The following is a 16041-nucleotide window of genomic DNA, read 5'->3' on the forward strand; positions in this document are numbered from 1 at the left end:
AAACACAGCCATGTGCTGTGCAATGGCATTCTGAGAACTTAACTGAACATGCTCGGCTATAGAGCCAATCAGCATGCTAAGCTGTATAACCAATCAGCACTTTTGGAAGAATAGCCAATAGGCATGATGCTGATGTCATGCACTACCATGGTAACATGTTAAACAAAGCTGGCTGCTGTATGACTCACAGCACATGTGCTGTTCACCCTCCTGGCAACACGGTGGCCATATTGTAAAAACCCTTATCTATATAGGTGTAATGAAGAAATTGCAAAAGTGCCCTTACTCCATCAAGTCTAATGGCAATCATCTATAAAGAATTATAAAATGAGCAAGATATATAAAAGAGGCTCAGATATAGGGCAACCTTATATCTATATTGTAAGCAATAAACAAAGGAATATTTAAGCTGGTAAATAAAAATATATGGGACATAGAATAAATATTCTTAAAGATACAGTGGGCAGAATAAATTGATTTGACTACACAGAAGTATATTGCACAGAGATCCACATACGCTATCCCCTAGGACAACCCCTATTTCATGTGACCCCAATAGACTCTGTCCACCTTTATGTAAAACAGAAGTCATATGGGAGGGGAAAGTTTGACCAGGGTGTACTTCACTTTTGGGTGTACAACCTGTGGCGTACTCCTTACCACCAAGGGGTACAACGCTACCGATCAGCTCCTATACATATTCTGAGGTGCATAATTTTGATGCAAGAATTTTTCATAGGAATGTAATATAATTAAATTAACCTCCACTTAAATATACCAGCAAGCCCCAACTGAGAAGTAAAAATAAAAAATAAGAGAAATAAAGAGGCCACTAGACTCAATCGTTCAAATTTGTATCCCTATACACAAACAATATATACATATATGTTTAGATAACTGTGAATAAGTCCAGATTGGTTCATGAATAGCGTCTCTTCTCCTAAGATTATCTGTAATATAAACAAAAAGACAATTGTTACATACATACAACAATTAATCACATATTTCACAAAATTACAGTGAGGAAGGACCAGGACATAAAATGGACAGAGGGCAAGCCCAATTATCACATGCCCTTAGCGATAGTGAAATCAACATTGAAACCTTGTGGTTTTAGGGTTTCCAATCGGTAGATCCACTCTAATTCTCGTTGCTTTAAATTAAATAACCGATCACCACCCCTTCTGGACAAGGGAATGTGATCGATAGTCATACATTTGAGATCTCTTTCTACATGTTCAGCTTCAACAAAATGTTTGGACACTGGAAGGTCTGACCTTTTCTTTCTAACGGTATACCTGTCATTATTTAATCTTGTTTGGAAATCACAGGTTGTCTCACCAACATAAAGTAAATCACAGGGGCACCAAAGAATATAGGTAACCCATTCAGACTTACATGTAAGAAAATGCCTAATTTTAAACTCTTTTTTTGTTCTCGGATGAATGAACGAGCTACACTTCTGTAAGTATTTATGCAATTAACCCCTTAGTGACCAGCCTATTTTAGGCCCTAATGACCAAGCTATTTTTTTTTCCGTTTTACTATAGTCGCATTCAAAGAGCTATAACTTTTTATTTTTCCATCGACATAGCTGTATGAGGACTTGTTTTTTGCGGGATTAGTTATACTTTTTAATGGCATAATTTTGGGGTACAATTTTGATGAACTATTATTAACTTTTTTGGGGGAGAATAGAGAAAAACCCTGGAATTCCAACATTGTTCTATGCGTTTTAAATTCACGCCATTCCATGTGCGGAATAAATAACACATTACCTTTATTCTATGGGTCGGTACGATTACGACGATACCACATATGTATAGGCAAACATATTATTTGTTTTTACATCGTCACGTTCCAAGAGCCGTAATTTTTTTATTTTTCCGTCAATGTATTGATATGAGGGCTTGTTTTTTGTGGTACAAGACGTAGTTTTGATTGGTACTGTTTTGGGGTACATGGAACTTATTGATTAACTTTTATTATGACTTTTTTGGGGGGCAATGGAAAAAAAATAGCAATTTCACCATTGTTTTTTGCAGGGGTTTTTTATGGTGTTTACCTTGTGGTTTGAATGCCATATTAATATATTGTTTGGGTCAATACGGTTTCGATGATACCATATATGTCTACTTTTAATTATTTTTTACACTTTTACAAAATAAATGTATTTATTTTTTGCTGTAGTTTTTATTAATCAATTATTACTTATTTTATTAGTCCTACTAGGGGAATTTACTATGCAAACTTTGGATCGCTGCTATAATGTTTTTGGTATACTTAGTGTAAAACTGATAGGCAATCTATTAGGACGTGCCTCTGGCATGTCCTAATAGGCATATGCCCAGGGTAGACCTGGGGGCTTTTATCAGACCCCCGGCTGCCATGGCACCCCATTGGAGGCCTGCAATTGCATTTGTGGTCCGCCGATGGACGGCCCTTGGAGCAGGAGCCTGGCTGTCATCAGAAAGCTGAGCCCCGGCTCCAGCCTGCACGGGACACCCATGCAGGACTTTGACTGGGCCGCCGTGAAAAGGCGACGGCCTAGCCTAAGGCCCCTTAGTGACTGCCGTGAAAAGGCATATTGGTGGTCACTAAGGAGTTAAGACAGGGGAAACTCCCCATTTTTTGTGGCCTGATGTAGGTCTGTGTACCCTGTTTCAGGAATGGACCCACATCTGTTGTAACCAACTTATCTCGGAAGTTTGTTGAAAGTCTATATGACATTAATGGATCGGCTTGTAGCTCCTCAATAGATGTGAAGCTATTACTGATATAATCAGCCAATGTTTGTTTATGACCCTTGAAATAGTCCCACTAACCTGATTGTAGGTAGAAATCAATGGAATTCTACTTTAGGTGTGTGTTTTCTGTTGTTGATTAATGTCTGATCCCTCTGAACTTGCTTGAATTTTTTGTTTGTGTGCATCAATGATTTGGAAACCTCTTTGTAGAAAATAATTTTTCATGGTATTTAGTGCCATCTCCATGAGTCTATAATTCATTTAGCCCTAAGCATTTGGCTATATGGAAGGGACTTAATAATATTTTTAGGATGGCAACTATCATATAGTGGAATGTATTAGTATCAGTACTTTTGTTTTATAAATATCCATATGAAAATTACCATCCTGTAAGGTAAGGGTATGTTCACACGGCATATTTTCGGAAGTTTTTCGGGCCATAAACGCCCGAAAAACAGCCGAAAAATCGGAAGCAGATGGGAAAACGGCGTTCTGTTCCGACGGAGCATTTTTCGCTGCATTTTTTACGTGTAAAAAAGGGCTGCTAAAAAAGAAGTGCAGGACACTTCTTGGGACGTTTTTGGAGCCGTTTTCCATAGACTCTATTGAAAAAAGCTCCAAAAACGGCTGTAAAAAATGGAGCAAATAACGCAGCGAAAATCGCGAGTGGTACAAAAAACGTCTGAAAATCAGGCGCTGTTTTCCCTTGAAGACAGCTCCGTATTTTGAGACATTTTAAGTCTAGCGCATCAACATACCCTAACAAGAACATCCAAAAATTTTAATGAATCATATATCTGTGATAAAGTGAATGAGACATCAGCATTCAATGAGTTAAGAAATTGGTGAAATTCCAGTAATTCATCAAGTGGGCCACACCAGATGAGGAAGATGTCGTCTATGTATCGCCACCACCATAAAACTTTGCAGAAGTGGTGGGACACAGACAAACATCTCCTCAAGCATGGTTACAATAACATTTGCATAGGTAGGTGCAACGTTAGATCCCATGGCCATGCCACGCAACTGTAAATAAAACTTGTCTACAAAAAGAAAATAATTGCAAGTAAGAACAATCTGTAGTAATGCAAGTACAAACTCACAAAACAAGGGAGAGAAGTCAGAACTCTCGAATGCATGTTTTATGGAAAGAATTCCATGATCATGATTAATAGATGTATAAAGGCTGACCACATCAAAAGAGGCCAAAATGGCCCCTTCGGGTGGTCGAGCCTTACATAATTTTACAAGGAAATCACTTGTGTCCTGTATAAATGAACGTGCACTAGTAGCATATTTCATAAGGAATGTTTTTGCCAATATTTATTATATATATTTATTATTTTAAATAGCATAACTGCTATATTAATTATACTTACAAATAGGAGGCTCTAAATATAGCAGTAATGCAATTGAAAATATAGAAAAAAATAATCCTATCCTACATTCTTATATTTTATATTGATTCATCTGATGACAAATTAAAATGGTTTGTAATTATGATTTATATTCTAGATACAGTACAAAAAGTATTTTCAAAGTAGCTATACTTAAAAATATTTAGTGATTGATGCCTGATTCCATAATATTGGATATATATACAAATTTGTGAGTATGTCATGTGTTTTCTCGGCATAGAATCTATATGAAACAATATAGCTTATAATGCAATACTGTTACCACGCCTATTAAAGGAATAATGCAGTCAAAATTAATGCACTGTGTCTAGTGCAGGGCTGGAGGGGACGGTACTTGACATAGAGATTCGAAGAACACCTAACATAGAATCCTGGTGCCATGCCCAACCTCTAAGGTTCTGTATTAGGCAGACCAAATTTCCCAGAGTGTTCAACTAAGGATGTGGTGTAGTCTTGTGTAGTGATATGAAAATGGCATCCTCTATTTTGAGTATTTTGATACTGTAGGTTCATTCTCCTCCTTTTTTATTTTTATAAAACATGTGTAAGTACACTAATGCTAACATGAAACGTCTCCATATCTATCCACAACAGTCACAGGAATCTTCATAAATGTTTTAGTTTTCCCTCATGAGATTTCTAGTTATCACCATAGATATCCTATTATTTTTTATTTTGTATTTTACTGACAACATGAACAAAAATTTAATTGATGAATAAAAAAAATAAAAAGAGGATTGCACTGAACTCAAAGATGGCTATGTTGACCTTTAAAGTTTAAAATGGCTTCTTACAGATTTCATTTGTGAGTCACGATGAATAATAAAAATACTATACATAGGTAAAAAGTAGAGAAAATAGAAATGGTTTCACATTTTCTAAATTATATATTAACTATTTTTATAAGGCGGTATTTATGACCAGTCATTTGTATTTTATGACTTGACCAAAAAAAGTTTAGATAACTTAAACTAGCTTAAAAGTGACACTGTCACAATCTTGTAACCACTTCTTTCACCAAAATTTGCAATTGTGAAAGGGAGCTACAGCCCCAGACATGAAGATATGTTCACCAAGGCAACCGTCAAGCACTTGAAGCTGTTCGTGCAGAGATTTTCCAGGAATGTATTTGGGCATTGTACGGTTACCTCAGCAACTGGACTATCCTATATGACGCTACATCTCGCATTGCCTATTAAAAATGGAAAAATTATAAAAAATTGCCTTTTAAAAATTTGAGCAGCAAATGTTGCTACTAGCGTCACTTTAAAAGACTTATGGTATATCTTCAAGACAACAGTCCCTGTTCCTGATAAAGTGATCACTTAGACTTCCTTATCTGTTTCCATATATTCCATTGACTTTACCGGAGAGTGACTATTCATGTATATAGTTAGACTCCAAGTGATCTAACGTTTATGGTGTGGATAGTGTGTCAGTTTAGGACTCTAAGGCTCTGTTCATACGTGCTTTAAGAGCATCCATTAAGGGTTCCGTTTGCAATTCCATTATTTTTTATAGCAAGAGTAGCACAGTCTGCAGCGATATTTCTGCCCTCAAATATCTAAGAGAAGCCAAATGGACCCCATTAAAGTTAATAAGATCCATCAGTGTCAGTTTGGATCCATTGGAAAATGGATTCATCACAGCATCAATGCTTCCATTATAGATAGAAGTCATGAGCAGTAACAGCACTCCAGGTGTAGGGTATGCTTCAAGTGATTATATTTTCACACTTTTATACTCAGAACCACGAGTCACTGCTGGCAAATTTAATACAGCTTAAAGAATAGCAACATTTTGGGTATTTCACCCTTTATCAGGCTGCTGGGGTAGCATTGTGTGTGTATACAGCGGTAAACACACCACTACTCACCACTACCCCAGCAGTCTGAGTTTCTTTTTGCTAGTGTGAACAGAGCCTAAGTGGGCAAGCTAAGGATGGGCTCACATAATGTCAGTAGTGTTTTGTTACCGAATATTTCAGAAAAATTTCCTGATGTATGTGCAATGTGTCCATAGATTTTAATAGGCAAATGTATGTAAAAAGGAATACACTGGACATCTGCACTGAAAAGTACAGTTGGCTGCTAAATACAACAAGAAGTATACAATGCAGAATATATATATGTATTATTTTTTTAGATAGATAGATGATAGATGATAGAGATAGATAGATAGATAGATAGATAGATAGATAGATAGATAGATAGATAGATAGATAGATAGATAGATAGATAGATAGATAGATAGATAGATAGATATTAGATAGATAGATAGATATATAGATAGATGGATAGATAGATGGATAGATAGATAGATAGATAGATAGATAGATAGATAGATAGATAGATAGATAGATAGATAGATAGATAGATAGATAGATAGATAGATAGATAGATAGATAGACAGATTATACTTTTATACTGGTAAAATAAATGGTGTAAATCAGTAGAGATACAAAACAATGCACAGTAACATTGAAGAAAATAACAAGTTACAAATGCCAAGAGTGAACAATGAATAATCACTGTGGATCATTTTATAGAGCTGCAGTATACACTATAAGAGAATGTTCGCTATGGCAACGGTTGCTAAGGTTCCCGAGTCTGACGTTCTTGCTTCAGTGCTGCATGTGGAAGATGGCGATTGCAGAATGCACTGCGGATATTTGAACAAATAATACAGTACAGCCTCATCTGGCGTAATGAATATGCAGGAAACAATATGAAGGGTTATATAAAGATTCTGATATTACTCATTCCCTAGTACACATGACATACCTGTATTATAAGAACATTCAGACTTATTTAGATGAATAGACTTCCTAGCAGACATTTTTTTTTTTCTTAATCCTAAACAGGAGGCAGTTTTACATTGAGGGAGGAAAAGCAACCTAAAGATCTTTTATTTATAGAACTTCACGTATAGAAACAAATTGAAGGTAGACATACATGTCTAATGCTGCATAGACTTATTAGTAAGGGCACTTTTATACTGGCATTGTTCTGCAGTGTACAAATATGATTAATCCTATGCAGTTCTACAATTTCATTAGTCTGCCATAATCAAATGACGTAAAAAAATGGCTAATATAGCTAAACCAACTTTTATATATATACCCATTCATGATAATGATGTGATGCAGTACCTACCAGTACCTACCACAGTATTACATATCACATTGATTCTATTGGAAAATACCTCCATAATATGTCATTCAATAGAACATGAAAGAAACAAACTCTGCATGTCACCATTTGAAATCGGAGGCATACAGAGGAACAATATAGCCCCATACACTTTTGTTGCAAGCTCCATCAGATGTTGCATGTATGGAGGTATTCTGCCTTAGAAGCATTGTTTCTAGGAGGATATATCAGTACATATGACACCCAGAAGAACCTATCTGGCAGCACATGGAGGCCGTGTGGCTACGTAATAGGGAGCTCAACGGCCGCAATGCACTGCCTTACAGGTTCTGTACACACAGCTTTGCCATGTGCATGAGCCATAAATGTTCAAAATGATTAACAACATTGATTGTTCAGACTTAGAGGCTATGTACACCTTTGAAAAGTTTTTGGTTTTAATAAAAATGTGTATCAGTGTGTTTGGTGCAACTTTCTAATTACGATTTATTAAAAATTATTGTTACTTTTTGAGGTACAGCTGCTTTGTATCCTGCATACAGAGCAGCTGTATCAAGCGCTGAGACTTGAATCCGTCAGGTCAGCGGCACTAACGGGTGTAGTATTAGCGGGTACTGCATGTCTCTGACATGCAGGATCAACCTGTCATCGATCACATCTAAGTACACACGCAGGACCAGCTGACAATGAACCCATCAGTGTCGCTGACTTGACAGATACAGGTTTCAGCGCTAGATACAGCTGAATCCATCAGGTCAGCGGCACTGACGGGTTTAGTTTTAGCGGGTACTGCGTGTCTCTGACACGCAAGATAGAACTGTCATCGATCACATCTAAGTTCACACGCAGGACCTGCTGACAGTGTACCCATCAGTGCCACTGACCTGACGGATATAGGTTTTAGCGCTAGATACAGCTGCTCTGTATACAGAATACAAAGCATCTATATCTCAAAAAGTAAAAATAATTTTTAATTAAAAAAAAGTTTTCAAAGGTGTACAAAGTCTATCAATGAATATCATTCTTATCATAGATTTGTAACATGTAACATGATCATTCTCCATCTTGTACCTGCCATACTGTGTTAGTAGTCAAATATTATATCTGAACTAAATTGTTTGTGCTGCATCACGTGCAGCAGTTAAAATTGTGTGAACATCCATCTCGTAGCCGTAAGAATTTGGGGAGTCAGCTATTGCTAGGATAATTGCATCATGTAAAATAACATGACGTAACATTAACATATTCAATGACAAGGTAATAAAATCATGACATTAAATATAAGAAAATAAGATACTATCTTTTTCCAATATATTTTTAAATGACTCCCACGGTACCTATAACTGGGCCTGGGCTATAAGTGTGCATTATTAGTTTCGATGTTTGCCCATAAGAGCTGCTCTGTATAAATAGGATGCAATTTATAGAATTAATTTGTATGCATTTATTCATTCATTCATTTCATAGACTAGAGTGCAAAGTAACATAGAACTAGGACTTAAAGGGGTTTTCCCATGAGAGACATTTATGACATATCCATAGGATATATTCAAGAAAACAGCCAAAAAAAAATAATTTTTGTGGGAAAGGACAACTCCCCAAACATGGGTGGTGCAAACAGTAAAGAATCCCAGGCCCAAGGGAGACAATCAATATGCAATCGAAAAAAGGAACTGCAGCACTCAAGATAATCCAATGAAGTGAATTTGATTTATTCACCAAGCATAAAAACAATTGCAATGTTTCAACCCATGAATGGGTCTATATCAAGCATGATAAAGACCCATTCATGGGTTGAAACGTTGCAAGTGTTTTTATGCTTGATGAATAAATCAAATACACTTCATGGGATTATCTTGAGTGCTGCAGTTCCTTTCTTAAATTGCATATCCACAGTATATGTCATAAATATCAGATAGATGTGGGTTCCACCTCAGGGAACCGCACTTATCTCTAGAACGGGGCCCTCTAAACCCCGTTCTGCCTCTCTGTGTTTTGTGGCTGAATCAGGTGAATTCCGACCATGAAAAAGGTTGTATGGTCGTGAGTTACCATAACAGCGTAACTCGCTGAGCTATGCTGTTTCCGTAAGTCCCATAGAACTGAATATTAGTTACGGAACAGCGTAGCTCGTTTGCTACGCTGCTTCTCTAACTGCTATTAACTACTATGGGAGTTACGGAAACAGCGTAGCTCAGCAACTATACTGTTTTCGTAACTCCCGACCATATAACCAGGAATTGGCCGGGAGGCAGCATGGGCACAAAAAGCTAGAACGGGGTTTAGGGGGCACTGTTCTAGAGATAGGTGCAAGTCCCAGAGGTGGGACCCGCATCTATCTGACATTTATGACTTATCCTGTGGATTTGTCATAAATGTCCCTTATGGGAAAACGCTTTTAATATTTATCTTTCCTACATTTCTTTTCAAAGTGCATTTACTTTTAATGTGACCAACATTAAAATAGGTTGCAGGAGTAGTATATGAGTAATCTGAGGCTACATGGACACTTTTGGATCAGTATCTAATGTCCTATAAAGAAAAACTTGTACGTTACGAGCTGCTTTATGTTTGTTTGTAAACACGCAAATGTCCCTAATACTAGTAATACAATGTATGTTCTGGTGATTGGGTTGAAAACCAGAACGTGTAGCAGCGCCTCTGACATGTATTAGTGTTAGATGAATATAACAGTTTCCTGACATGATGGACTGTGTTCATTGCTTAAAAAGTCAGAGGACAAACACATGTCGAACCCTGAAATGGTGTCAATGAGATGTCTGAATCCTTGCTGCCAGCATAAGAACCTCATGCAATGAAAATTGAGATGTTGGAACATAATTAAGACTGTGAATAGACTATACAACTGTGCCTCTAATGCTTACAGGAAAAATGTAAAGCAACTTTCATTTGTAGCTTGGCTTTGGAGAGGAAGATAAAAGGTTCAAGCTGTGATTTGATTCTCGCTGATTTTTGATATTCTGCTTTTTTTTTGCTTTTTTGGGCAAATGTCTTAATTGTCTATGTGTATCAATTCACTGTATTTCAAAGATACATTCAATTGTGCTCCCACAACATAACAATTTTAAAGGATTCACTGGTGTGATATGAGTAAAATATAACATTTATTTATAACTCTCTAAAAACAGGGGTACAATCACCACTGTGAAAAAGCCCCACCGTGTGTATAAAAACGTATTAAATAATAAACTCTGAGTTCTAATTCAATTGTGAACCTACTATAGCTCAGTGTTCAACAAGAATATCAATACGGAATCAGCATTTGAAAAATGGGCATAACAATAGTCTTGACCCTAATTCACACTAGAGTCCGTGATAACCGCACCGGAAGCTCCTAGTGTTAAGGTAAACAAACAATGCTAGTGTTCCCTATGCTAAAAAATTCCTATTCACAACCGACCCTACGCGTTTCAATACTCATCATCAGGGGTCTGTAGCTTGGTCACTCTGGCCAGGGATGCCAGCGATATTTAGTTCAGCAGCAGGTATTCTGCTGTACTCCACTTTTTTTGGCAAATGTCTTAATTGTCTATGTGTATCAATAGCCATTGCGTGGAACTTTGCATATTGTGATATTGTAGGGTAGCTAACATATCAAGGAGCATACATTTTATTTATCCTTCCTTAAAGGTTACCAAGTAGAAAATTATATAATGTCACATTTATGTACATTACAAATGAACATTTTTTTTTAGCATTTTACATCTATACTGAAATTGAATTGCTTTAATTAGCCCTTTCGCTAGCAGGATTTTTTTTTAGACATTTTTTACCTCTGGTAGCCAGGACAATTTTCACACTTTTTACATGTACAAATAAAATAAAGAATCATACTAAACCACTATATCTTTAAGTGGTCTGAAAGCAGACACCTGAAACATTGTTAAAATGTCACTCAGCACTTTATACACACCATGATGCAACTTTATGTCAAAGTGCAATTTTTCATAAAAAATGCATAAACAATTTATATTTGTGACTAAAAGTGTGACCCAAGCAGAATACTAAATGAACCACACATTGTAAAAATAAGTTCAATATGTGCAGTGTTTTTACATACCACTTATGCCTGTGTCTACATGCACTTATCTTCATTAAATCACCAGAACTGAAGAAACCAAAAATCTGCTTGCAAGCTGGAAATTTTAAAACATAACAAACTAAAAAACAGAAATGAAACACCTTAAAAAATGACTGCACCCCATCCCTATATATGTCCTTAAAGAAGACAAGCTGACAATTGTAACTGCCTTGACAGGCTCTTGGGAGCCATGTATACATTCACTTTGTGACAAAGAGGAATTATTGAAAAGAAAAAAAAAATCATTAAAACATATATTTGTGCCTAAAACTCACAGACAAGCAGGTTTGAACACAAAAACTATGTAAAAATAATAGACGAAGGTGTCCAAAATTGATATATACCACATTTACATCAACAAGAACATGTGCTTTCATCCACAAATGTGTTAAAAATATATAAAGCCCACGGAAAACAGCTACTATGCAACCACATGTAAGAATTTTTGAGAGCATACAGCGAATATAACGTAATCATTTCTACACAAAACCACCTACACAAAATGTTGAATCAAACCGTTATTATAAGCAAACATTGTCTGAAAATCAAAATTTGTGACTAAAATGCGTACTTAAGCAGACCACTTATGCAGAAAAAAAACATTCTCTGCAAAGAACTGTAAGAGCAGTTGAGGAATACGACACATCTAGGTTCACAGGTGCGTGTGTTAAAGAAATGCCAAAACCACAGGAATGCACCAACCAATTTTTGCATGCAAATTAAATAGTATAGGTATGTCATTTTCCATCCTTACTTACACAAACGTGTTTATATGTCCGTGTGATGGCCGTCAAAACAACGGCCGTCACACGGACCTATGTAATTAAATGGAGCCGTTCACGAAGGACCGTGTGAAGGGTCCGTGATATAATAGGACATGTCCTATTTTTTCACTCTTCATGCATCCCTCCACAGACTCTAGTCTATGGGGATGCTTGATATTGCATCCCAAAGTGCAAAGCCCGGATGCACCTTGGACATGAAAAACAGCAGTTTTTCAGGTCCGAGATGGGCAACGCCCGTGCGAATCTAGCCTTCGGCTGTGTTCACAGGTTGTGGTAAAATTGTGTTTTTTGCATGCTGCCAGCGCGTCCCTCCACTCAGCTTACTAAGCCCTGGATTGCAGCTTTAAGGGCTTGTCCACACATAACGGAATTGCTGCATAAAATTTCTGCAGAAATTCCGTTTAAAGTCAATGGCTTTCCGCTGCGGCAAAAACGCACCATTTCCTGCGGGAAAATGGTTTGCAGATTGCTGTGTTTTCCCAATGCTAGGAAATATCTCCTATGAAAAACACAGCAACTCTGGACACTTTCCGTAGCAGGAGTTGACATACTTCAATCCGAAAAATACGCACCGCAGGTCAATTTCGGCTCGGAAATTTTACGCAGCAGCTGGATGTGATTTGTGAATTCTCATCCACTATGCTGCTACTGTATTCTGCTGCGTTTTTTCTGGCCAAAGTTCCGGGCGGGAAAAAAGCGGCAATTTTGGAGCGTGTGGACAAGCCCTAAGTCTTTCCTTGTCTGACCTACAGCTGTTATTGGTAAGTACGTATCAAATACATCCTTGGCTATTGAAGTGCCTTCCTGCTAGGACCTATGAGATATGTCAATGGCAGGGAAGGTGTTAAAGGACTAAAGCCTAAGATTCTGATTTATCAAATGCAATGTTGTCATGGAGGCCTTGTGTGGACCGAAATTACCACTCACAAAAATATCTACAGCCTATGAAAAGTGGAAGTTATGTTTATATGTGGAAACATTAGTATATTTAATCATTTGGATCCACACAAAGTATTTATGAAAACACTGCACTTGTCCTGATCAGAAAAGGAAATATTATAATCAAAATCTCTGTTCAGGATTTCAGGTGATCATAACTCAGCATAGAAATAAACGATTAAAAACTATTTCTACATGTTTCATGTACACTAAGGGGTCATTTACCCATTCCCATGCCTCTTTTAACATATTGTTTTGATAAAGGTGGCATGTATGAGTCTTCTACAGAAGAAAACAAACCTGGAATACAAAAACTATTCATAGACACTGGAGAGTTTGCAAAAGTTGACTCTTAAAGGGTATGTTCACATGGATCTGATTTGCTGTGAAAAACTCTGCAGCAAATCTAACCCAGATACCGCAGTGAATTCCGGCCAAAGGTCCACAGCAAATCATATTTGCAGGCTTTCAACCAGATTTGCTGCTGAAGTCCCAAGATTAGGTGGTAGAAGAAAAAAGGCTATACTGTCCTCCACCTGGTCTCCCATAGCAAAGTGTCACTCCTCCCAGGGCTGGTGTCAGTTCTGCTGGCCTCCTGGGATGACGTTTTCTCCCAGGTGACTGTTGCACATGTAAATGGGTTCAACGCTCACATAGGAATAAACATTATCTTAGGAGGCCGACAGCACTGGGACCAGATGGGGGAGTAGTTAAGCATCGCTATGAGAATGCCAGGGGAGGTCAGTTTGGACTTTTTTTATTTTAAAGTGGAACTTCTTGCGATTTTTTTCTGAGAAATACTTGCTATTTGTTGTGGAATTTCTTTCCCATTGAAGTCAATTTCTGCATGGAAATTTTCTACAGTGTGTGCGAGAGATTTTTAAAATCATATCCACTTTGCTGCTACTGTAATATTCAGTGGATTTTCTGTCTGCAAATCCAGATGGAAAATCCATAACAATTAGTTGTAGTTTTCCTTTTGACTTGTATGGTAAAAAAAAATCGTAGCTTTAATTACAAAAATGTAGTTCCAGGCATTGGTTTATTTACAGATAATATTATATTTTGTATGTCCGACATAGATAAGTATAAGATGGAAAATATAAAAGTTCTCTTGAATAGAGGATGTTGAATATGTTTTTGTACTCCTATACCCGAGATCCCGCCTGCTTCTGTGTTCCTATACTCCTGTTCGCGAGATCATGTCTGCTTCTGTGCTCTTGTGTTTGTTCCAATACTACTGTTCCCGAGATCCTGTCTGCTTCTGTGCTCTTGTGTTTGGGGTTGTTCCTATACTCCTGTTCCCGAGATCCTGTCTGCTTCTGTGCTCTTGTGTTTGGGGTTGTTCCTATACTCCTGTTCCCGAGATCCTGTCTGCTTCTGTGCTCTTGTGTTTGTGGTTGTTCCTATACTCCTGTTCGTGAGGTCCTGTCTGCTTCTGTGCTCTTATGTTTGTGGTTGTTTCTATACTCCTGTTCGCGAGATCATGTCTGCTTCTGTGCTCTTGTGTTTGTGGTTGTTCCAATACTACTGTTCCGAAGATCCTGTCTGCTTCTATGCTCTTGTGTTTGTGGTTGTTCCTATACTCCTGTCTCCGAGATCGCGTCTGCTTCTGTGCTCTTGTGTTTGTGGTTGTTGCTATACTCCTGTTCCTGAGATCGTGTCTGCTTCTGTGCTCTTGTGCTTGTGGTTATTCCTATACTCCTGTTCGCGAGATCGTGTCTGCTACTGTGCTCTTGTGTATGTGGTTGTTCCTATACTTCTGTTCGCAAGATCCTGTCTGCTTCTGTGATCTTGTGTTTGTTGTTGTTCCTATACTCCTGTTCACAAGATCCTGTCTGCTTCTGTGCTCTTGTGTTTGTGGTTGTTCCTGTACTCCTGTTCGCGACATCCTGTCTGCATCTGTGCTCTTGTGTTTGTGGTTGTACCTATACTCCTGCTCGTCAGATCCTGTCTGCTTCTGTGCTCTTGTATTTGTGGTTGCTCTTATACTCCTGTTCGCAAGAACGTTTCTGGTTCTGTACTCTTGTGTTTGTGGTTATTCCTATACTTCTGTTTGCGAGATCATGTCTGCTTCTGTGATTTTGTGTATGTGGTTGTTCCTATACTTCTGTTCGCGAGATCCTGTCTGCTTCTGTGCTCTTGTGTTTGTGGTTGTTCCTGTACTGCTGTTCGCGAGATTTTGTCTACTTCTGTGCTCTTGTGTTTGTGGTTGTTCCTATACTCCTGTTCGCAAGATCCTGTCTGCTTCTGTGCTCTTGTGTTTGATGTTGTTCCTATACTCCTATTTGCAAGATCATGTCTTCTTCTGTGCTCTTTTGTTTGTGGTTGTTCCTGTACTCCTGTTCGCGAGATTCTGTCTGCTTCTGTGCTCTTGTGTTTGTGGTTGTTCCTATACTCTTGTCTCCGAGATCGTGTCTGCTTCTGTGCTCTTGTGTTTGTGGTTGTTGCTATACTCCTGTTCCTGAGATCGTGTCTGCTTCTGTGCTCTTGTGCTTGTGGTTGTTCCAATACTCCTGTTTGCGAGGTCGTGTTTGCTTCTGTGCTCTTGTGTTTGTGGTTGCTCCTATAGTCCTGTTCGCGAGATCCTGTCTGCTTCTGTACTCTTGAATTTGTGGTTATTCCTATACTCCTGTTCGCGAGATCGTGTCTGCTACTGTGCTCTTGTGTATGTGGTTGTTCCTATACTTCTGTTCACAAGATCCTGTCTGCTTCTGTGCTCTTGTGTTTGTGGTTGTTCCTGTACTCCTGTTCCCGAGATCCTGTCAGCTTCTGTGCGCTTGTGTTTCTGGTTGTTCCTGTACTCCTGTTCCCGAGATCGTGGCTGCTTCTGTGCTCTTGTGTTTGTGGTTGTTCCTATACTCCTTTTCCCATGAACGTATCTGCTTCTGTGCTCTT

The 16041-nt window shown here is 38.1% G+C and overlaps 1 protein-coding gene across 7 annotated transcripts in view; it reads left to right on the forward strand.

Moving 5' to 3' along the window:
• ADGRB3 (adhesion G protein-coupled receptor B3) overlaps positions 1-16041 on the forward strand; it is an 806266-nt gene that overhangs the window by 764294 nt on the left and 25931 nt on the right. The window lies entirely within an intron of this gene.

The sequence above is a fragment of the Rhinoderma darwinii genome, chromosome 4 (assembly GCF_050947455.1).
Source record: "Rhinoderma darwinii isolate aRhiDar2 chromosome 4, aRhiDar2.hap1, whole genome shotgun sequence".
NCBI lineage: Eukaryota > Metazoa > Chordata > Amphibia > Anura > Rhinodermatidae > Rhinoderma > Rhinoderma darwinii.